The sequence below is a fragment of the Pinus tabuliformis genome, chromosome X (assembly GCF_031772625.1).
Source record: "Pinus tabuliformis cultivar Carrire ecotype Pingquan chromosome X, CPIR1, whole genome shotgun sequence".
Taxonomy (NCBI): domain Eukaryota; kingdom Viridiplantae; phylum Streptophyta; class Pinopsida; order Pinales; family Pinaceae; genus Pinus; species Pinus tabuliformis.
The window spans coordinates 705774250-705797251 of NC_142308.1; the positions used below are offsets into that span (position 1 = coordinate 705774250).

General features: G+C 38.0%; 1 pseudogene; it reads right to left on the reverse strand.

The window, feature by feature from the left end:
* Positions 1-12048: 12048 nt before the first annotated feature.
* LOC149141927 (histone H2AX pseudogene) overlaps positions 12049-23002 on the reverse strand; it is a 39836-nt pseudogene continuing 28882 nt past the window's right edge.

A 23002-nucleotide genomic window follows, 5' to 3' on the forward strand; every position in this document is an offset into this window, starting at 1 on the left:
TACTCAGCTCCATTGAAAGTTGGAACTTCTAGGTTTTGTAACTGAAATTATTGGATGTATGTTAGTTCTGAATTTTTTTCTTATTTAATATATGTTTCCTTTGAACTAATTTTTAGTTTTATACATTCTATGTTTTTTTTCTTAATCGGTCAAATGGGTTTTAAATAATTCCATCTTATTGAAATTGCCTTTATACAAATAAAATATAAATGTTGAGGACAAATAATTCCAAGAATGGATAGTCAATGGGGTATGACTCTAGATACTTCTAATATACATCCAAATTTGAATGGGCTTGTGTCTCCTATACTTAATAATATGTGAGAAATGAGGCCAAGGATAAATTATTTAATGATGTTAGAAAACTTATATCTACCTGTAAAATGTATTCAATATCCAATTACTTAGCGTGATTTCTAAGACACATTTGACTAGGAAGTTGATATGGTCCATGTAACTGTAATAGATATAACACTTTGACCAACATTGAGACACTTGAAAGAGAATTTATGCAATTTTAGGCAAACGCAGTTATTGGTAAATTTCAAAGTTACCAGATTTGCTAGTCCAGGAACCAAGATACACAATTTACATTTTGGATCCTATCCAAACTGAGAAATGGCACATGTCCAATAGGATATGAACTTGTATCCAATAATTTCCAACATATTGATCTGTATCCTTCCAAAATAGAGAAAAAAAATTAGTACAAAATTTATACTTCTCCATGTTTTATGTCTCCTTCTTTGACATTTTCATGGCCTAAAAAAGGAACAAAAATGGAAATTTTCTATGTTTCTATTTCAGATTGAATCTTAGACACAAAGTTCCCACTAGCATGCAATGACTAAGATAAGGTTCAGTGATAACAATACTATTTTATTTGGAGGATATATTCAATGACAGTTTTAGCTCTTGTCCCCATTGGAGAAAGTTTTGCTACTACATCAATGAAACTATACAAAACATCCCTAGGATATGTTCTAGTGGTTTGTTTGCTCCTCATAAAGCTATTAAGGGAGTCACCCAAATTGTACTAAACCCTCATGGTTGAAGAGGGTGATGAATATTGACCTGGACTATCTACACTTCGAAGGAAAGATCAGAATGGTGAATCCCAAATTATAGTTTCATTATCTTCCACTTCATATTCCCCAAAAATAAATCCCTGATAAGCATATGCCTCTGCTCACTTTCTATATACCTTCACTCTTGTTTGGTTCTCACCAAAACATTCCTCAACATTTTTTTAAGCAATTGGTGGGGACCTCCCAAGCAATGCAGATAACATGGGTGCCTAATAAATATAAATATATGTTTGTGCCCTAATATTTGTGAGTTCAAATTGTTGGGTGTGAAACCTGATTATCTTCTTTACTCAAAGGTATCTCCACATTGGAACCTAGTTCGTAATCGTTTTTGCGTGCCGCCAAGGGGTCCAGGGGGGGCAATGATGATTCTTTAGAGGCCTGCCCCCTCCCCCCCTCCCCCTCCTGCCCCCCAGCGGGAGATCGGGGGTAGTGCCCCTGAAGCCAAAAAATAGATCTAAATTTTCCTTGTAAAATGTTGTAATTTCGTAGTCAATCTGGGTTGTTCATTAGGTGAAAATCTAACGGTAAAAGTTATGTTTAATTTAGGATTTTTTCCCCTAGAAGGAAACCCCTCGCTATATATAAGGAAATTGTACTGCGACTATGTAGATGTGTATTCTGAGCGAGAAAGAGAGAGGATATTATGTGGGAGTGAAGAGGGAATTACAACGGATCTGTTGTAGGTTGTATCTCTTCATTTCGTTGGATAATATAGAAGGAGTTGTTTCTCCATGGACGTAGCCCAAATTCGCTGAACCGCATAACTCTGTGTCTCTCTTGTTTTATGCGTTTTCTGTGTTTATATTTCTGCAATATTTTTATGTGTTCCATTTCTCTGTAATATATAATTTTCTAACAAAAATCAAGTTTTTCAATCCAACAGACCAAAACCTTGATTGTATATCAAAATATGAGTTTCAAAAACTTGAATTAGATACACTGGTTGAATATTTTTGTATTTTTTCATGGTTTAATTGTGCATTTTTTTTCATAATCTATGGTAGCTTTCTGAGTAATTAGTTTTCAGATGTTAAGGTTTTGTCCATCTAACTCAATGCAAATGGACTTACATCAATGTTATAGTGTAGTCTTGTGATGGAAGAGCTTCATGAAAGTTATGTGTTCTCTTTCTATTGATTGTTAGGGTGTAGGGTGTGGTATTTGATGTTAGAGTTGGCTGATCATTAGCAAGGAAAGTGTACCGAGCTAAGATAATTTTATAGTGATTCTCTCTCACACAGTGGGTTACAACTCAACAATTTTCTTTTAATACTTCACAAAGTAACAACAAAAAATGCTTCGTAAGTACTTCAATAATATATTTCACAGTCAGCAGTAGGTTGAACAATACATTTAAATTCAAAAGATACAACCTTATTTTGAATCAACAGATAGTCCAATCGCTTTTGGCAGAATAGAATATAATTGTGTCAGTCGATAATTCAGTAGCATTTTATGCCAACACAATTCAACCAGTCTACCAAATTAATTTCCCAAGTCTATAATCTAACGCTAAAATTTTAGCGGGCCCCACTACAATAATAAAAAAAATTAATCTGATATGATCTTAGTGTCCCAGTCGACTTCCGTTTTCATTAACTCATGGTGGTTTATTTCTCTTAAGGGCTTCCACGCGTTTTCTCAGTAGCTCCAAGTTATGGCATTCGTTATCTCGAGCCTACACGTCGGTGTCCCTGTAGCCACTCTATAGGTTTGGAATGGAGCGGTGAAATTTGCTTCCATGAGGGTTTAAGTTTATTTTCTCAACTACCGCTATGACTTGGATCCTTCGCTGTTGTTTCAAACCAAGGATGCCCGAAATTCAAGATTGATGTCAAAGCAAACTTCGTTGCCTAACCCATAACTCGACGTCTTTGTGCCCAATCTTGAAGCTTATCAATCGATCTGCTATGCCTAGAGCCAAGAAATCCCAATAGAAAACTCGCTCTTGGTAGTCTTATGCCGGATGGAATGCAACAAACTCACTGATCTTCTTAAAAAAGAATCTCTGATGCTTCCAAAAAAACTCTTGAACCAGATCAATACCCAAGAAAATTTCTATCTCAGATAAGATCCCTGAGATTGAAAAGAGAAAAAGATAGTAATCAATTAATATGGAATCTTTCACCACCAAAATTGATAAGAGAGAGAGTGGGTATTAAAACTCTAATTGGTTGAGTGTAGTGTACTCAAAACCCCAACTGACCCCAAACTTGCCCAACAATGGGTATTTTGGGTTCTTATCCCTTTTATAAAGGACTATAGCCTGCAGGGATGGGTAGGTTACTAAGCCCATTCGTCCTCAATTCATGGAGGACATTACAGTCCCTCTTTCCCGAAATTGCTTGCCCTCAAGCAATTGCAAATTAGGGTGTTATAGAATTCGTTCTCCTTCCCATGTTGCATCTTCATCTGTAAATTCTTCCATTTGATGAGATATTCTGGAATTACTTTGCCCCTTAACTTTTTTTCTCGTATTTCCATGATCTTCTCTCGAATCAATTCTAGTTGTCCCTCTTCATCTAATGGTGGCAATTCGACAAAAGTTGTGACCTGCTAACCCACAGTCTTCTTGCGGCACAGTACATGGAATACATTGTGGATTTTGTTGTCACTAAGTAGATCCAACTCATATTCCACTTCACCAACCTTTTGGAGAACTTTGTAGGGCCCATAAAATCTCGGCTTCATTTTTTGTGCCATTATTTTTTAGTGTAGACTGTCCATAGGGTTGCAATCATAAGAAAACAAGATCTCCTATCTTAAAGCTACGTTTTGTTCCATGTTGGTCTGTGTACAACTTCTATCGATTATGAGCAACCTATATATTCTCCTTGAGTACCCTAAGAACAACCTGACTCCATGGTATCTAGTCTTTGGCAAGCAGTGCCTTGCAGTCACCAAAAATCCTATCGATGAAGGATGGTGCATCATATCCATATAGAGCTTGAAAGAGTGTCGTCCCAATGGATAAGTGATAGGTGGTGTTGTAACTATGTTCACCAAGTTACAACCACTTAATCCATGCCTTTTGTTGACCCATCACATTGTTGCACAGATAACCTTCAATCCACTTATTTACAATCTTTGTCTAATCGTCAGTTTGCATGGCATAGCTAGTGCTAGGGGTCAATTTGGTTCCCACTAATTTGAAAATATCTTGCCCAAATGTGCCCACAAATCTATTATTGTGATTGTTGACTATGTTCTTTGGTAGCTCATGTAGCCTAAAGACCTCTTTGAAGAATAGTTTTGTCACTTTTTTGGTTAAGTAATCAGCTGAGATGGAAAAGAAATGTGTGAATTTAGTCAACCTATCTACCACTGTGTATATGCATTCCTTTCATTCCGCTTTAGGTAACCCTATGATGAAATCCATCGAAATGCTTTCCCATTTTTGTTTTTGAATCGGTAAAGGTTGGAAAAGACTTGCAGGATGTGTATGCTCAACCTTATTCTATTGACATGTCATGAATTCCCTGATGTATTTCACCACATCTTCCTTGATCCCTTTCCACGAGAATCGTTTCCAAATCTAACGATATGTCTTGCATAACCCTTGATGTCCAGCCGAAGGAATATCATGTGTAACCTTCAAAATTTTCTCCTTCGAGTGTAGATCAAGAACTAGGTATATCATGTCTTCATAGTAAATAACTTCATCAACTATTTTGTACCTGTCATCTGAGATGATCTTATCAAATAGTGCACAAGCAACCTGGTTCTTGGCATACTCAACGAAGAGGTGTTCCTTCTAGTCCTCTATGAGTTCCATGAGAGCGCATGTTACTAGCTTCCTTGAAATTGAATTTGCCAAAACGTTCCTTTTCCCCTTCACATATTCAATTTCAAAATCATAATATTGGATTTTTCTTAATCATTTATGTTGTCGTTCATTCAAGTCCCTTTTTCCCAAGAAATGGTGTGGGTTGTTGTGGTCTATCCTGACTATGAACCTATTTCCCACAAGATATTGTTTGAACTTTTCCAATGCGTGCATGATACCCAACATCTCCTTGTCATATATGGAGTAAAGTCTTTTTGTATCTTCCAAATTCTGACTTTCAAATGCGATCAGGTGGCCCTTCTGCATTAGGACAAACCCTATTCCTTCTCATGATGCATCACACTCTAATATGAATGGTTGGCTAAAGTCAAGAAGAGCCAATACCAAACACAAGCTCATTATTTCTTTGAGCTTGTTAAACTCCTTTTCAGATGCTTTTGTCCATCTGAATGCCCCCCTTTTAGTCAAGTCTGTCAGGGGTGCACTTAACTAGGAGAATCCTTTAACAAACCACCGATAATCGCTGCAGATCCCAAGGAACCCTCATAATTTTGTTAGGGTTTTGGGTGTAATCTAATCCGTTATGGCTTTGATCTTCTCTTAATGAACTTGTACCCCCTTTGTGTTGATCATATGTCCTAAATAAAGAATCTTTGTCAACCCAAAATGCATTTTGATGCCTTGGCATAAAGAGACTGCGTTTGCATGATATTCAAAATTTGATCCAAGTATCCTAAATGATCATCTCATGTCTTATTGTAGATGAGGAGGTCATCAAAGAACACTAGCAAAAACTTCCTTAAAAGTTTGTTGAAAATGTTGTTCATGCATGATGGGAAGGTAGTGGGGGCGTTGGTTAGCCCAAATGGCATGACCATAAATTCAAAATGTTCGTAGTGGCATCAAAATGTTGTTTTCGGCACATCTTCCTCTCGAACTAGAATTTGGTGATATCTGGAGCACAATTCAATCTTTGGAAAATACACTGCTCCATGTAATTCATACAACAAATCTTCAATCTAGAGAATGGGGTACATTTTTTGATGGTCTTCTTGTTGAGTGCTTGATAGTCAATACACATTCTCCATGTGCCATCCTTCTTCTTCACCAATACCACAGATGATGCAAACGGGCTTGAGTGGGGTCTAATATGCCCCATGGCCAACAAATCCTGGATGTTTTTTTATATCTCGTCCTTGAACTTCTTTAGATGTTGGTATGATGTGGTTATCACAGGCGTAGCTCCCTCCTTCAGCTCAATAGTGTGCTCAAAACCTATTGGACGGAAATCCTAGGCGAATATCGTCAAACACCTAGTTGTGTATGTCCAATATCTGGTGAATATCTACCTGGTATTGCAGTTTGTCATTGTCAGGGGTCTTTTGGGTCATAACCTAACATTTCATTGTGTATGCTATATCTTTGTGCCTAAAAAGGGCTTCCATCCTTTTGGCATAAATGCCCTGCTACTACCATTTGACATGCCTCTTAATATGACCTTATTTCCATTTGGTGCTCTAAATTCCATTTCCAATGCTTGGTAATCCATTATATGTCTGCCCAATGAATATAACCATTAAACTCCTAGTACCATATTGAGATCTATTACATACAAATCACTAGTAAAAGTATAGTTACCAAGAGTTACACTCAAACCTAGGATCATTTGTGTACAATCCAAGTTTTACCTGTCTGCAATCCAAGTTTTACCCATTTGCAACTATCACATCCAATCCCTCAAACTCTTCGATGGGAAGTCCCATTTTAGCTACTAATGTTGCATCAATGAAGTTGTGTGTGGCTCTTCCATCAATTAGGGTTGTGATGCGTCGTCCGTTAATGACGCCCCTGACCCTGAAGGTGTGATACTTGCGCGTGCTTGAAAGGGTTGCAATCTTGACCTATGGTCGTGTCTTCTTTTATCTGCTAAGACTTTCCTCTTGTGACAGTTCTTCTTTAGAGCTGTCAAGATACTCTTCTTCCTTCACTTCCCTTTGTGGTGACTCCTCATCAGTATTTGGAGTGGCCTCTTCTTCTTCTTCGTCATCAAAGAGTACTTCGATGTAATGAATCTTCCCCTTCCCTAAACAGCGATGACCAAGTTTCCATGGTTCCCTGCAAGTAAAACATATATTTTTCCTCCTTAGTTTGCTTCGAGTTTCCTCATCTAGTCTATATTTTTTGGGCCTATCACATTGGAAGGGATCTTCTCCTTATCTTTTGGAGGGATGAAAGGCTTGGACGAAACCTTAGCTTTAGCGGTTGCATGTCCTAAGTCTTGAGCCTTTTAAATGGCTTCTTGAAGAGTGGTGGGATTGAATTCTATGATCCATCCCTGTAGGGGTTCAACTAGTGCTTCACTGAAAAACATAACTAAATGCTCTTCAAATATATTTGTTACCATAACTGCGGTGCGTTCAAATTATACAATAAAATCTTCATGTGACCTCGTTTTCTTAAGTAGTGCTAGTTCTCTGAAGTGGATTTCTGGGTTCTTTCAATCAAATATTTCTATTAGTCTTTGTGTAAAATCTCCATAAGAGGTGATGTTAGCATGTCCTAGGGTCACTAGACCATGTTACCACCACTCATGTGCTTACTCTTCTAAATGTAATGTGGAAAATTGGATTGCATCTACTTTGGTCATAGGATTGAGCATGAAGTAGGTGTCTAATTTTTGCACCCAAGCCCTTGTTGTACATTGAGATGATCCATCAAATGAGGGTAAAGGAATTTTACTTACCTTGAGAGCTAATTCTCCATTAATTTGTCCCCAAGTCTATACCTATATCAGGATTTTCTATACTTGTTGAAGGTCATGGTTGCTCGATTATTTTCTTCCAATCTTGCATAAACCTGAACATAACTATTAAGGAGTTGATTTGGCTCAATTGGTTCTTGGGTTGTTGGCATGTGGTTATCTATGAATTGTGGTAGGAGTGGTTGGCTACTCTTTCTGTTGTTTGCTTGGTTTTTTGGTGGACCAGGATTATGGTTTCCACTTCCTTCTGTGGTAGTACTATTAGTAGTGACATTGGTTGTCCTGTGAGGTGAGCGATCAACATTGTGATTTGTTGTTGCCCTTCAGTCAATCCTTGTGCTATTTTGTTATTTCCCTTGAATCATTTGTTACCCTTGATGATGTAGTTGTTGATGCATCTGTTGTTGTCCCTGTATCAATTCTTAAAGTAAAATAACAGGGTCATGTTCTCCCTGAGCTATTCTGTCTCCCATGGTAGGATGGTGGTTATTCCCCTTTTTCCTTATAGTGATGTTACTTATATCCGTAGGAAACATGCAAAGATCATGTACTTATACAAATGGGCAAGATTCTTTGCTTTGATATGACTGTAATGAGCTAAGATAATTTGCTAGGGTTTCTCTCTCACAGAGTTATATACTGTTAAACACACACATCGCAGAAAGAGTATGAAAGATAAAACATGAGAGTACATTTTTTATTAGCAAATGATATACATTTATAGTACATGGTGTGACCGTTGGGTTCCACATCCCAAGGTCTCTTGGAATTCCTTAATCTATTCCACTTCCACACTAACCCATAGAGGATTAGGTGTCCATCATTCCCCCCCTTAATCCGAAGGGTTATGTATGAGTCCAAGAAGAGAGTTGTAATACAAAATGTGCAAAAATTGCATGGCAACACTAGGCTGAATGTGCTCTTTGAAATATTGGTATAAAGGGAAGTGGTTTAAGGATGACCATCAACACTGGAATGCTTAGTGAAATTCCTAGAACTCTTCCAAAACTGGCAAGAAGCTGAAGTCTTTTGCTAGAGGAGGTGCTCCTATTGTTTTGAAGAGGGAAACCTTCAACCATGAAAGGGAGGTCTCACCCCGCATAAAAGGGAGAACTTCAACCTGAAAAGGAAGTCTCAACCTATGATGGTTTAAGGATGACCAACAACTTTGGAATGCTTAATGCAATTCTTGGAACTCTTCTGAAACTGGCAAGAAGCTGAAGTTTTCTGCTAGAGGAGGTGTCCCCAATTCTATTCCTGGAATTCTTTCGAAACTGGCAAGAAGCTGAAGTCTTCTGCTAGAGGAAGTGTCCTAGATTACCAATTGAAGGCATGCTCAGGGGCATCTTTGTCTCTGACTACAACTCTGGTATGGCAAGTTGTGGCTCAGGCTCGCTTGATGTGGCTTTGAAGCTTGTAGATGACCATTATTTCCCCCCCTGTCAGATACAGGGTGAGATGATGTAGAAAAATCAACTGCAAGACTGTTCAATACTCTAGAACAAGTTCTGACACATGACTGGAATATCTTCTTGGCTATTGATGCCCATTGCCAAGAAGCGATCCATCCAAGATGAATCTTTGTTCTTGCAGGAGGTTTGTTTCTGAAGCATCTGTTTGAAAAATGACTGGTTTTATGACAGTGCTTACATGGATGAAGATCAAAACAGTGATCTTTCAGATGGCCAACTCGATCACAGTGTTGGCATTTCACAATTTGTTGTTGTGGAAGAGGGGCAGAATCTGGAACCGCTGAAGGTGAACTGTCATGAGGAGCAGGTGAAGATGAACCGTCCTAAAGAAATCTAACACTTTGAAATTGGATTGGTTTGGAGTAGTCTGGAATATGAAAGGACATGTCCTTGTCATATCCAAGACCAGTTCTGTGCTTATTGTGGACAAGTTGTTCCCAAGGTCTGATGATGGGCTTGGGAAGTGCAAACTGAACTTCTGCATCTGCATGCAAATCTGCTTCTGAAATGAGCACTAGATCTGAATCAACTTGCTACTTATGGGAGTCTGTTTCAATGTTCTGAACAGAAACAGGTTTAGAATGATGACTCCTCTGTTTTAATTCTGCTTGTTGTAGCTGAGATTCAAGCTGCAAAAAATCAATGTTTTCTTGTGCATGTTGTAAAGATGTTTGAATATCTCTGAGAGTGTCTTTGTTGACTTTAACTGTGCTTCCACCAGTAGATAAGATTAGAGTGCTTAATAACTTCAATAATCCATGAATTTTCTCCATTATTTAAACAATCAAATCAATAAATGACCAAAAATGCACTTGTAGAAACAATAATGGTTTTAGAAAATTAATTTGCCAACTTTTCAACACGAATTAATTTGCACTGCTTATGTTCTCACTTCGCAATGTATTGTGTCTCAATTTCTACACAAAAATTCCAATATTGTTGTTTTAACAGAATGTCCAGCTTGACAGGTTTGCAGCCCACAGGCTCTTCTTTTCCAACAATAACAAGACCCCAACAGAAATGAGATTAGCTTCTATATTTCATCGACCATACACCATATAATACTAACATCCGTGCACAATAACCTTCAATGCAATTTTCTGGTGAACCCAGTAAAGTGCTCTCTTTCTCTAGATCTTCCATTTCTTTACAAAGCAAATAAACCACAAGATATTGATAGAGTGCTGCATGCACATTACAAGCTACTACAGGCACATGAAATCAGATCATAACATCAGTGGCTGTAGTTCGATTCCTTTGATCCTAATATTGCAACATGGCTTCTCCAATGGCTAGATGAATTGTCTCCTTTCAATAGACATGGAGTGATGGCGGATGATTTGATCCACTTAAGCTCTTGAGACTATCGTTGATGCATCTAGAATAATGCGACTCTCTCCCTATTATAACTCAACTCTTGAAACCTTTAGATCTAGAATGACTCGGCCTTTTGAATTACAGTGAGGGCACAAGAATTTCTGCTTCATATTCCAGAGAAGTATGCGTATATATCAACCTTCAAACAACACCCACATTTAAAACCATCTATACATAGTCAACACTATTGTCCTTTTTAATTAGGGCATCGCACATAATACATAATTCAAAACATGGGTTAACGCATATCTAGGAGCGCACACGATTTATAATGAATTGAATACATGGTTTTGATAGAATATGTATTCAACACATGTTATCGACCACCACAGACCTCAACACATTGTGCTTTCACAAATGAATTGACACAGACATTGAACTCATTGCAATATACTTAAAATTCTTCCTGGAGAATGCACCATATGCAGGAGCATTTGCAATGCACAATCTTCAAACTAGGCCTTTTTTTTTTAAAGTGTTCTACACACAGCGACAACAATGCTCCTTTCACAAGTCGAAAGTCCTTTCATTTGCAACATCGCTCCTTTTACAAGCAAGTCTCTCCATACGCCTTCAACGCACAATAGAACTAATGAACCAATGCTCAAATAGGATGTTCAACATAGCTCCAAGGGATTTGAATGCACAATATAGAGGTTCACGTTTTTGAATGTATAGAACACACTGAATTTCGCAGAGAATCTGATACTATGTTAGGCTAGGTGAGCTCTTGCTTTCCTTGTTATAGCCAGCAAAATGCTTGTCACTGTGAGGAATATCTAATCCTCCATCCAAAGCACCCTTCAGAGCTCCGAAAACACTGTAGTCCTCTCCGAAAACATTGTAGCATGCACTGACTTGTACAACTCTTCTATGTTCTCAGGCTTAATACCTCTCCAAGATATCTGGTGTCAACTTTGGAATAACGTCCACTGCTTTCATGTTCTCGTGAATCTGGCTTTCTTTTGTTGCGCCAGTAATGACTGTGCTAACATTTGGATTTGATGCACACCACACAATAGCAGTTGTGCTAGAGGCACATCCAATTCTATTGCAATGGGTTTAAGTCCATTGTTGAAGGCACAAGGGGCTTTTCCGCAAGCACATTGTTGAAGACACCAAGGCTTCACTGAAGAGGCCCAACATGGATTATGTTGATGTCCTGTTCTGCCGCAGGCCTGATACCACTCTTATAACGTTCAGACAACGGTATTGCATACACTATTCAAACACCACCAGCGTGATACCTGGAGCGTTCAACGAAGCAACCACCGCACCAGCGTGATAGTTCAAATGTCCAAAATCGAAAAGATTAGATGAAATACAAAATGAAGCTATCAAGCAAGGAATTGTATCTACAGCAGGTATGAAAGGATTATAAGGCACCAGGTAATTATAAATGCCACATCACAGGCCAGTTGTTCGATCAACAACAACATCATTATTCCACGCTCATGACATTCACCATATTTCATAAAAAATATATGTAAACAGATTTGTTCGACCAATCATTTACAAATAAAAATACTATTCTAAATCGCTCAACAACATGCCACGAGATCAGAACTCCTGAGAAGCAGATCCAATCTCCCCTTTGTCTTTTCCAAATTTCTTAGGCAAAAGAACCGGGTGAATGTTAGGCAGGACTCCTCCATTGGCAATGGTTACAACACCCAACAACTTGCTCAGCTCCTCATCATTGCGAACGACAAGCTGAATATGTCTTGGAACTATATGATTCTTTTTGTTATCCCGGGTAGCATTACCAGCAAGTTCCAAAACCTCAGCAGCCAGATATTCAAGAACAACGGCAAGGTTCACACCGCAATTGCATCCTCCTGCACAGCCAAATTTCAATATATTTTGACAGCAGCCCTTTTGCATCAAACAACTTCTTCAATTCCGATAGCGTTTCAACACAGTACAACAGATAAGACTCCTCCAGGTGATGGTAAGACTGGAGAGAAAATCTTCAAAAGAGATGCGCGCAATGTCTTAATTTTGACCATGTCAGAATAATGGACAGAGAGCAACATTTTGTATGCAGGTGGAGCAGCGACAGGAGCAGCGTAGTAGAAGGAACAGGCCAGTGGAATAATAGTGAGTCGCAGGGGAATAATGATGCATTCAGGTCAGTGGAAGCGTCAGAGCTACCAGGATTTTCTATTTGGGTTAGTGTGCACAGAGAATGCAGCTAAAATATGGCTGATAGGATTTCAGAATAGAGAATTTAAGTCGCAGAGGGCCAGGACTGCTCACAACAGAGGAATAACAGCGCTGATAGAGGTAACAACCTCTATTCTAAAAAATGCTCAGAAAAGTATAATTAGGAGGAGATTATTGGTTTACAAAGGCCATAGAAACAGGTGGCTCACACTTGAGCAGGGCAGGTGATCGTCCGCTCTGATACCATGTTAAACACACACATGGCAGAAATAGTATGAAAGATAAAACATGAGAGTACATTTTTTATTAACAAATGATATACATTTATAATACATAGTGTGACTGTTGGGTTCTACATCCTAAGGTCTCTTGGACTTCCTTAGTTTATTCCACTTCCACACTAACCCATAGAGGATTAGGTGTCCAACATATACAAATGTGTATTAATATTAAAAGAAAAAATAATTATTCATCACAGTGGGAGAGAAAACCCTAGAAAATTACCTTAGCTCTCATTACAGTGGTATCAAAGCAATTTTTTTTTTCCAATTTCACAATTATTTTTCCTTTCCTTCTTTCTATATAGACGCGAGGTATTTCCATTAGCATATTATGCATGGAAATAGAAAATCTGTCAAATCCTATGTCTGAGAAAGAACAAACCCATGGGATAAAATAAAAATCGTGGATTGTAGAACGTATCAAATTTCACCAAATTTGCCTTTATTGGAGTGAATTTGGTAACTATAATATCACTTACACATGTCATAACTATGTGAGAGAGAAAACCCTAACAAAATGCTTTGCTATGATACCACTGTAATGAGAGCTAAGGTAATTTTCTAGGATTTTCTCTCTCAACAGTGATTTACAAATAAATTTTTTTCTTTTAATACTTCACAAACGACAAGACATTCTTGTAAGTACTTCAATAATATATTTCCACAGTGAGCAGTATGTTGAAAAATACATTTCAATTCAAAAAATACAACCTTATTTTGAATCAACAGATAGTCCAATTGATTTTGGCAGAACATAATATATATTACTGTAACAGTTCTGTCAACTGATAATTCAGTGGCATTTTTTGTCAAAACAATTCAAACGGTCTACCAAATTAGTGTATAATTTAAAGTAAGATTTTAGCAGGCCCCACTACAATGATAAATAAAAAAATATATCTAATATGACCTTATTGTCCCAACCGTCTTCCGTTTTCATCGACTCAGGGTGGTTTGTTTCTCTCAAGGGCCTCCAGGAGTTTTCTCGGTAGCTCTCTGTTATGACATTCATTATCTCAAGCCTAGACGTCGGGTTCCCTGTAGCCACCGCATAGGTTTTCCAAGAACGCGTTTGGAATGGAGCGGTCAAATTTGTTTCCAGGAGGGTTTAAGATTCTTCGCTCAGCTGTCGCTATGACTTGGATCCTTCGCTGCTGTTTCAAACCAAGGATGCTCTAAATTCAAGATTGGTGTCAAAGAAAACTCCCTTGCCCAACCCACAACTAGATGTCTTTGCGCCCAGGCCTGAAGCTCGTTGTTCAATCAATATGCTATGACCAGAGCTAAGAAATGTCAACAGAAAACTCGTTCTTGATAGTCTTATGCCAAATCGAATACAACGAACTCACTGCCCTTCTTTAAAAAAAAATTCTCTGTTTCTTCCAAAAAGACTCCTAAACCAGATCAATACCCAAGAAAATCGCTACCTCAGATAAGATCCCTGTGACTGAAAATAGAAGAAGATAGTAATCAATTCGGGTGGAATATTTCTACCACCGAAATTGATAAGAGAGAGTGGGGCCTTGAAAAATCTTAAGAGAAAATCTCAAGACATAAATGAAAAGATCCACACAAATATCCAAATGAATTCAATCCTCCTTTTTTATTTATTTCCTTTGAGGGTTTTCATCTTCAACCACTCAAAACCCCACTTCTTTATTTATTTCCTTTCAAGGGTTTCATCTTCAACCACTCAAAACCCCAACTGACTCCAAAGTTGCTCAACCATGATTATTTTGGGTTCTTGTCCCTTTTATAAAAGACTATATCCCAAGGGAATGGATAAAAGACTATATCCTAAGGGAAGGGAATGAGTAGGGTACTATGTTTGTTTGTCCTCCATTCGTGGAAGCCATTACAGAGAAGCTATCTTGATGGTGGCCTTCCTAAAAAGCTTGTTATCCAAAAGATGCTTTTGAAATAACTACGCTTTCCCAGAGAGAGATCCATGCGCTTCTACTCATGAACTTTGGTCTCAATCTACAAGAAATTTAGATGACGAGATATCTCTAAGGAAGCTCAAAGGCATTGAAGGGTTGGGTATGATGATAACTTCTGAGATATTGACAAGTTTTTTTTATATTGACAAATTTTGAGATTTGATGTCTACTCTAATACTCATAATCTACAAGGCTACAATTTTGAAAAGATTCACAGTTTGGTGAACACAATAAGGAAAGTTTGGATGGAGATAATTTTGATTATAGATCATGTTTTTTATAACCAATTCAAGAGGACAACTTTGGAAGGAATTACAATCCATTATTTCGAAAAGGATAAAAGGAAAAAAAGAAATGTTTGGAACAAATGGGATAATAAACATGAAAAGAGGGACAAAAGTAGGAATCATGAAAAAAAAATTCATGAGAAGAGATGATGTGACCATTCTCAATCTTATGGCCATGTTGATAATTCAAGCTCACAGTTACTTAGAGGTCAGAGCCATGGCAAACGTTGGAAGGGAGGGAATTCTATCTAGTAAGTAATGCACTGAATTATATATTATTGCAATATTTTCAGGGTTCATTTTACTGATTTTGAGTTACTTCCTGAAGATATAGATTTAATGAATTTGTCATTTGAAAATTTTAATGAGCAAAATTTACTCATTTTATTAGAAATGAAAGATCAGAGAGATCAATTACACACAACATCAAAACACGTTCTAATTTTATTGATCACATAAGACATTTACATATATAAGAATTTGATCACTGACTCCAACAAATTATGACTTAGACACGACTCGACTCCAACTCATAACATATGAATAAACAACTTCTAGACTAATGCCTAGGGATTCATTGTAACAACTACACATGACATGGAAACATTACTTCCAACACCCTCCCTTAATGCTTACATGGAAAACACTGAAAACACATATTACAAAAACAAATAAATCTTTGTCTAACTAGTCTTCATCAGCACCCACATCCACTCCAGAATCTGGCAAACACTGCTCTTTCACCACCACATATTCGAGCTGTTACTTGACCTCCATTTAAAATGTAACCGCCTCTGACCATCGTTGACGAACTTTGCAAGATCAACAATATTGACAACTCAACTTGTCCGGACTTCCACGATAAGAGTCATCAAGTAATGATCCATCCTATGGACCAACCACCATCTTTCATATATTTCACTTTCGGTTATCCGTCAATTGATAGGATGGAGGTCTGGATACTGAATGTGCTCAAGAGTTTGATCAAACAACTTGGCCTTACACAAGAATTGATGTTTCAAACACCAGGGCTTCCAGTTTAAGAACCACCAACCATTTTTATAAACAAAATTACTTTCTATAACCCTTTTTATATGAATTTGATCACTAAATCCAACAAATTATGACTCAGACATGACTCGACTCCAAATCATAACATAGGAATCAACAACTTCTAGACTAATGCCTAGGGAATCACAGTGGCAACTACACATGACATGGAAACATTACTTCCAGCATGTTTTAGGTAAAACTCTCCTCCCATGTTCCATTCATATCTATCCCCGATTGAAGACATTTTAGTTTATTTCCTTGGGGTATGGAGTAATTTTATCAACCATGCAAATCTTTCACTATACCTCAGCGCGATTTATTTCCTTGGAGAGCTTTTATTTGGCATGCAAATGTTTGTCGAAGTCTAATGTAATTATGGGATTAAAAATCATTGTTCACCTAATTGTAAACTCTTAGCATATGACAACTTGAGCGTGTTTGTTGAATATTCCAAAATTTTGTATTTTATATGAGCACTAATTCGAGTTGTTGAAAAACCTGTATATACACATTTTAGTTTCCAAGAAAAAACAATGGTATATTTATTTGAAGAATAAAGAGTAATATTATAATGTAAGTGATTGGGAACACAAATCCATTCTTTATGTTTTATTTGATACCTAAGATGGTTGGCACCTAATCAAGACCCGAGTCACAAGAGCATTAAGAAAGAAAATTATTTTAATGTTCACGAGGTTAAAGATAGCCTATGGGACATATTTCTTCTTCATCTGAGGTATGTATTCAACCCTTTTCCTGTGAAGCCTCACAATAAACGCTCCCAACTTCTTGAAAAACCCCTTGCCAAATAGATTATCCCAAGAGCTAGCTACTCGAATATCTGCATAACTTTCCTTGTTGTCTTTGAAGGCCTTGCATTCTAAAATGAAATGTTTTTTTGTTTTCACTCTTTCGAAAGAACAAAAAATACATACTCTTTCTTCCCACACTTCTTTTCGCCTTTTCGAGTTCCCTATTTCACAATGGATAAAATCCCCATTGGGCCCTCGGAACATCAGGAATACAACAAAATTTCATAATTTTTCTCTATAGCCCAATGCACAGATAGGCCAACTAGACCAATGATAGAGAAATGATGTGGTATGTTAGGTGGAGAAGATGACGTCACAATGGAGGAAACATGTCACCTAAATTTGGCATTTTTGGATGTCCAATTGTGTAAAGTTGAGTGACACCTGTTTTAGCAAATCCATGTGGCAGAGGACATGTTAATATTGGCCATGTGTCAGACTATGATTGTTTGTTGAGAGGATGAGATGGAACACTAAGTGGACCCCAGAACCCCGGAGTGGTGTTTTGTTATCAGATCACTTGAGAGGCTGGGGTTTGTCATCTGAAAAGACTATGAGTCAAAATAGTATATGTCCATTGAAGGAAATTTTGGCATCATCGAGCCCCCAAAATCCTGGAGTGGTATTTTTCTACTCGATCACTTGATAGCAAAATAAAACAACAGCCAACATAAATTTTGGTGTCATTGAGCAAGCCTTGCAACCTTGGTGTGGAATTTTGCAAAAGAACTCCCAATTACCCAATAACGTTAGACCATAGTCATAGGGGGTTTGGTCACAAGGGGCTAACGTGTAGCACATGAGAGCTTAATTCCCTCACGCCTCCTAGAATCCTAGAATAATGTTTTACGAAAGCATGTTCAAGTATTCACGATACCCTGGGGCTCTGATATGGGAAGTTGTTACATAGTATTTTTCCACACTTGAACTTCCCTGTGACATACCTCGAAGTGCCCGAAATATGACCATAATGCAATGTACTCATTCATATATGTAGTTCAAAGCCTTCCTAAGACATTGATTGGAAAATTCCTTGAGCTTCCCATGAAGGAAATAGCTCGTTAACCCTAATTTGAGCATTATCACTCTTATGAGGCTAAAAACTGTGATGGTCGCATGTTGCACTATACCCGACCCGCGATGGCATCACTATGTTTTCTCATATACCCCCGATGATCCCAAAATGGAAATTTTCTCGAAGAGAATGAGAAGCTTCGTGATCTAGAAGCTTCTAGAGCGGCGAGCTGGAGGTTGTTCGACATAGATGAGCTTGAATTCTCCCAACTTGGCCTCTTGGTCTTATCCCTATGATCTACCTCCTTGATATGAGGGACTAATCCTATCCTTATAGAGGTCCTAAGTCCCTTTCCCAACCTATAAATTCATCCTCTCCCATTCCCAAATGGTTGGTCAGGTTAGAGGTTGGGTTGCTCTATGTCTATTTGCACCCTTATGCTAAGCTTGTGCCTAGAGGCTATTCATTAGACTTAGAGAAGGAGTGCTTGGAGAGTTCTAATTGGCTTGGACTTGGATTACCACTCAAGGAGATCCTATCAACATCAAGGCTTTGGTTCTAAGCTTCCATTTACTTTCTAATAATACACAATTGCTGGTTCATCTTCCCAAAATGTATATGTTCATGTATCATTTAACCTAACATTCCTTGATCAGTAAAGTAGGTTTCTATTAGATTTGATATTTGCTTGGTATGCTTTGGTGTGTCTTGATCACTTGTGCTGGTACATAAACACTAAGAGAAGCAGAAACAAGCCCATGACACAAGTAGTTCAGGGTCCTCAACAAAGGAAACCGAATAGCATCAGAACGAGGTAGGCCATCTCCTTGATTCTTCTTTTCAATTGTAATCTAGGAAGATGTCTAGTTGATTGTAATTTCAATTGCTAGACCCATTGATTGGACTAGAGGGATCGTCTCTGTCCACATAGAGGATTAACCTTGTCAACAAAATGGCAACTCCGCTGGGGACCCTATGATCCTTTATTTTCAATTCTTCACCTCGTCTTTTGACGAGTTTGATCAACCGTCGATTTTTCGGCTTGTCTACATCAGTCTGGGTGTATACCATCACTGATTACTACCTTAGAATGCTAAGTCTAGATTTTTTCTTGGAATATTTTTAGTTTTTTCATACATTCCTCGCCCATCACAGGTTTAGCCTTAACAACCGCGATGGAATCGCAGTTTTTACCTTTACAGTTGTGATGAAAAAAAAATTCTTCATCATTTGGTCGCGCTGAAATCATCACTACTTTTGCTATACAAAGTTCTGATGCCATCGCGGGTTTTCCTATCAAAGGTAGCGATAATCGCAGGTTTGGGTATGTAAAGTAGCGATGATCCTTGAATATGAGAATTTCTAAGATTGCTTCCTTGAATCCAGTGTGTCTTGGCCCCTAAGGTCTTTTCCCATCCTATATGCTTGGATTTGTCAATGTTTTGATTGATTGCCTTGATTAATTTGTAAATTTGTCTCATTGGTTGCGAAGTGAAACATGACTGAGTACTAGGGTTCCTGGTCAATTGGTCATCATTTTCTGCTTGTTGGTGTCATTGAGATGTTTGTTTTGCTGATTGATTGAGTGTTGTTTTCTGTAGAAATAATTGAAAACATTGTTTTGCATCTGTTTTAGCTTGTATTTTGAAATTTACTTTTCATGAAAATGCATTAGATTAGTTGCATTGAGAAGTTATTTTTTGAGATTCATCATTGAGAATAGATCACATTTTTTGATGATTGAAAGCCAAAAATTGAATTAGGTGCATAAAATCATTCAAAACGAAAAGAAAAGCATAATTCATATAAAGGCACCTTTGTAAAGCCAAAATCATTTTGCTTTCAAAAAGTTGCATTTTTTATAGTGGAAAGTGGAAATATTTTTTACTTTTGGCGTTGCATTTGGAAGACGAAAGTGAAGTTAGTGGAAGGAATTTTGCATGATGCATTTTGTTTGGTGTATTATTAATTGAAATTTCTTCCCTTGGTTAGTCTAGCTTTCATAGAAACGAAAGCTTTATTTTTCTCATATAGTTGCATCTTAGATGTTCGGGTGACATCGTGTCAAGCCTTAAAACCAAAACATAATTTCAAGATCAACTTTAAAATCTATCAATTAATCTAAGGATCATTTGAAACATTAACGTTCATACTTAGTGGTCTAGGCTAGAGAGGTGTTCCGGTGTCTATAAAACTTAGTAGTTGTCGTTCGCTTTTGCATTAGACAATGCTAGCATGGACTTATTCTCCCCGTACCATCACATATTTAAAGGGAGACCCTCATAGGTTGCAAACCTTTATCCATAGGAAACTGAGTCTGTCACCCTGTAAACGTGATACACCGAACATAGCAGTCGGGGATATTTTCCTGCACGTATGTCAAGTCCTTGGTAAATCTACTTGTTGAGGTGTATAATGCAGTTCACGGTTACTTGGCACTCCTTTTTCCTAGAGTTACTTGAGTGGTCATTTCGATCTTTTCTAACTTAAAATTTGAAAACATCATTGAGCACTTGTCCTTTCAAGCTCGCTAAACCAACAAAAGTAACTAGAGTGACATTTTTTTCCTTTTATCAACTCTTAAAACATGAAAAGGAAAAGTTTTTGTTTCAAATTATAAAATCAATTGACCACGAAACAACATCCTTCCTGTGGAAATACTCCTTAGTAGATCTTAGGTTGATACCAATGGAAACATTTCCTAAGTCTACCAGTCAAGGAAACCCCTCTTATGGGAATCCTAGTCCATTTCCTTCTTTTGGAAATAATGGTGCTCCCTATATGGCAAAGTTGTCCCTTCTTGGATTGACCATTGGTCTGTTAGTTTGGTTATTTTAAATCTTGGTGGTCCCGAGTGTCCAAACTGCTTTTCAACCAAGTTTTCCTCCACCTGAACAACATCAACCTCATGTTGATCCTAACTTTGAACCATCACCTTCTTCGCATGTTTCTTCACCCCGTTCTTCCTCTTCACTTGGTGAAAGTCTGGATTCTAGTAATTAGGAAGCTAAGAAGAAGAAGAAGAGGACGAAGAAGAAGAAGAAAAATAAGCAAGGGGACAACCAAGCAGCTATTTCTACGGATGCAACTAATGTAAAAAAATATTCCAATCAGCCCTGGAAAGTGAAATTCCCTTACATGTTATGTAAGGGTGACCACCTTCTTCAAAATTGTCCTGGTATTCCCAGGGTCTTAGAAGTGTGGTCTACAAGTTCACATCGACCTTTGTCATTAGCCTCTGGCAATCATGTTAGTGATAAACCTTCAACTAGTAAAGCTCATGGAAAAAAGGGAAAAGTCAAATTTCCTTGTAAGTTGTGTGAAGGTAATCATCCCATTCACCTTTGTTGGGCTTAAGGATGAAGCTTCCAAAGAGTTGGGAAACCTTACAACTTCTCAACCTTGTCTTTCGACTAGGTATCGAAAGCTTTCCCGTTGATCCAGTGATTGATCACAAGTCATCTTTGGTCAACCCCACTCTCTCTGAAAGTGAGTCTCATGAGTCCATTCTTGACCAACCATTGGTTGGGAAAACGGTAGACTTGACTCCACCTTCAGTTAACCGTACCTTTCCAGTAGAGAGTGAACCTCATACTGCTTAGGTTCTTCTGGTTTCTTTAGTTTCGAGTGAAATGGAGGGAAATCCTCCTGTTCCTGAGGTGCATGAGATCATCTCTCATGTTCCTATAGATCAAAAGGGAAGCTCTCACCCTCCCATGACACCCCCTCTGAGTAGTTTAGCCACTTCTTTTGATTGGAGTCAACTAGCAGGATATCGCCTCCCATCTTGTGTGCCTTTCCAGATTACAGGACAGGCTTACCATATGGTCATACCTAACATAGTCATAGAGGAGGGCGCATATGTTAGTATCATGTCCTCAACTGCTTGGAAAGCTTTAGGTTATTCTCATCTTGTCTCCATCACCCAGAATCTGTTAGCTTTTAACAGAGGAACCAGTCAACCGTTAGGGATCCTTCCTAAGTTACCTACTACTTTGGGAGGAAAGAATATCTATATAGATGTGATGGTTGTCCAAGGTCATTGGATTTTAATCTACTCCTTGGTCGTGACTATGTTTATTTCATGAGAGCTCTTGTATCTTCCCTCTTTCAAGTGATGTGTTTCCCTCATGAAGGAAGCATTGTGATCATTTTTCATCTTACATTCATTGGTCCTGAATAAACTCCCGCTCAACCATTATCCCTAAATGGTTCTTATATGCAAGCGGTATCACCCCCACTACAGGTTAATTACATGGGCACCTGTTCCATGCCCACATCTACTGATCATCTAGTAGGTGATGTAGTACACCATGTACTAGGGGCGTTGGTGTTATGAAACCAGCTCACAAAAAGACAGAAAAGATAGATCAACGCCTTAGAATTCAGCCTCTTCGAGGGGGCAACCTCCTTTACATTACACAAATGAATGGTTCCTTGATGATTCAAATGACAAAACCTCCTTTCTATATATAGGAGTCTAAGGAGTCACAATATAACCCAGTCGACCTAATAATAATAATATAAAGGCACAAAAATAACAATAGAGGGATTCTATGGGGCACAATAATAACAATATGGGGACAACAGGGGCACAACAATATTAATAAGGGATACAACTACAATAGTAATGGGGTAATCACTGGTATTATAGGGACCTAACATGCCCCTCTCCTTCAAAAAAGTGTTGTCCTCAACGCTTGAGTAGTTCTGGATGCTTTTGTATAAAATTCTCATCCTTCCATGTGGAATCTTTAGCGGATAAGTTCTTCCACTTGATGAGATACTCTGAAATTGATCGATTTCGTAGCTTTCGAGTTCTTGTTTCTGTGACTGCTTCCGGTTCCAATATAATTTTTCCTTCCTCGTCAAGTTCTGCCAATATTGTTTGAACTAGGAGCTTGTCACCTATAACCTTCTTTAAACATGAAACATGGAAAACTGGGTGCACTCGAGAAGC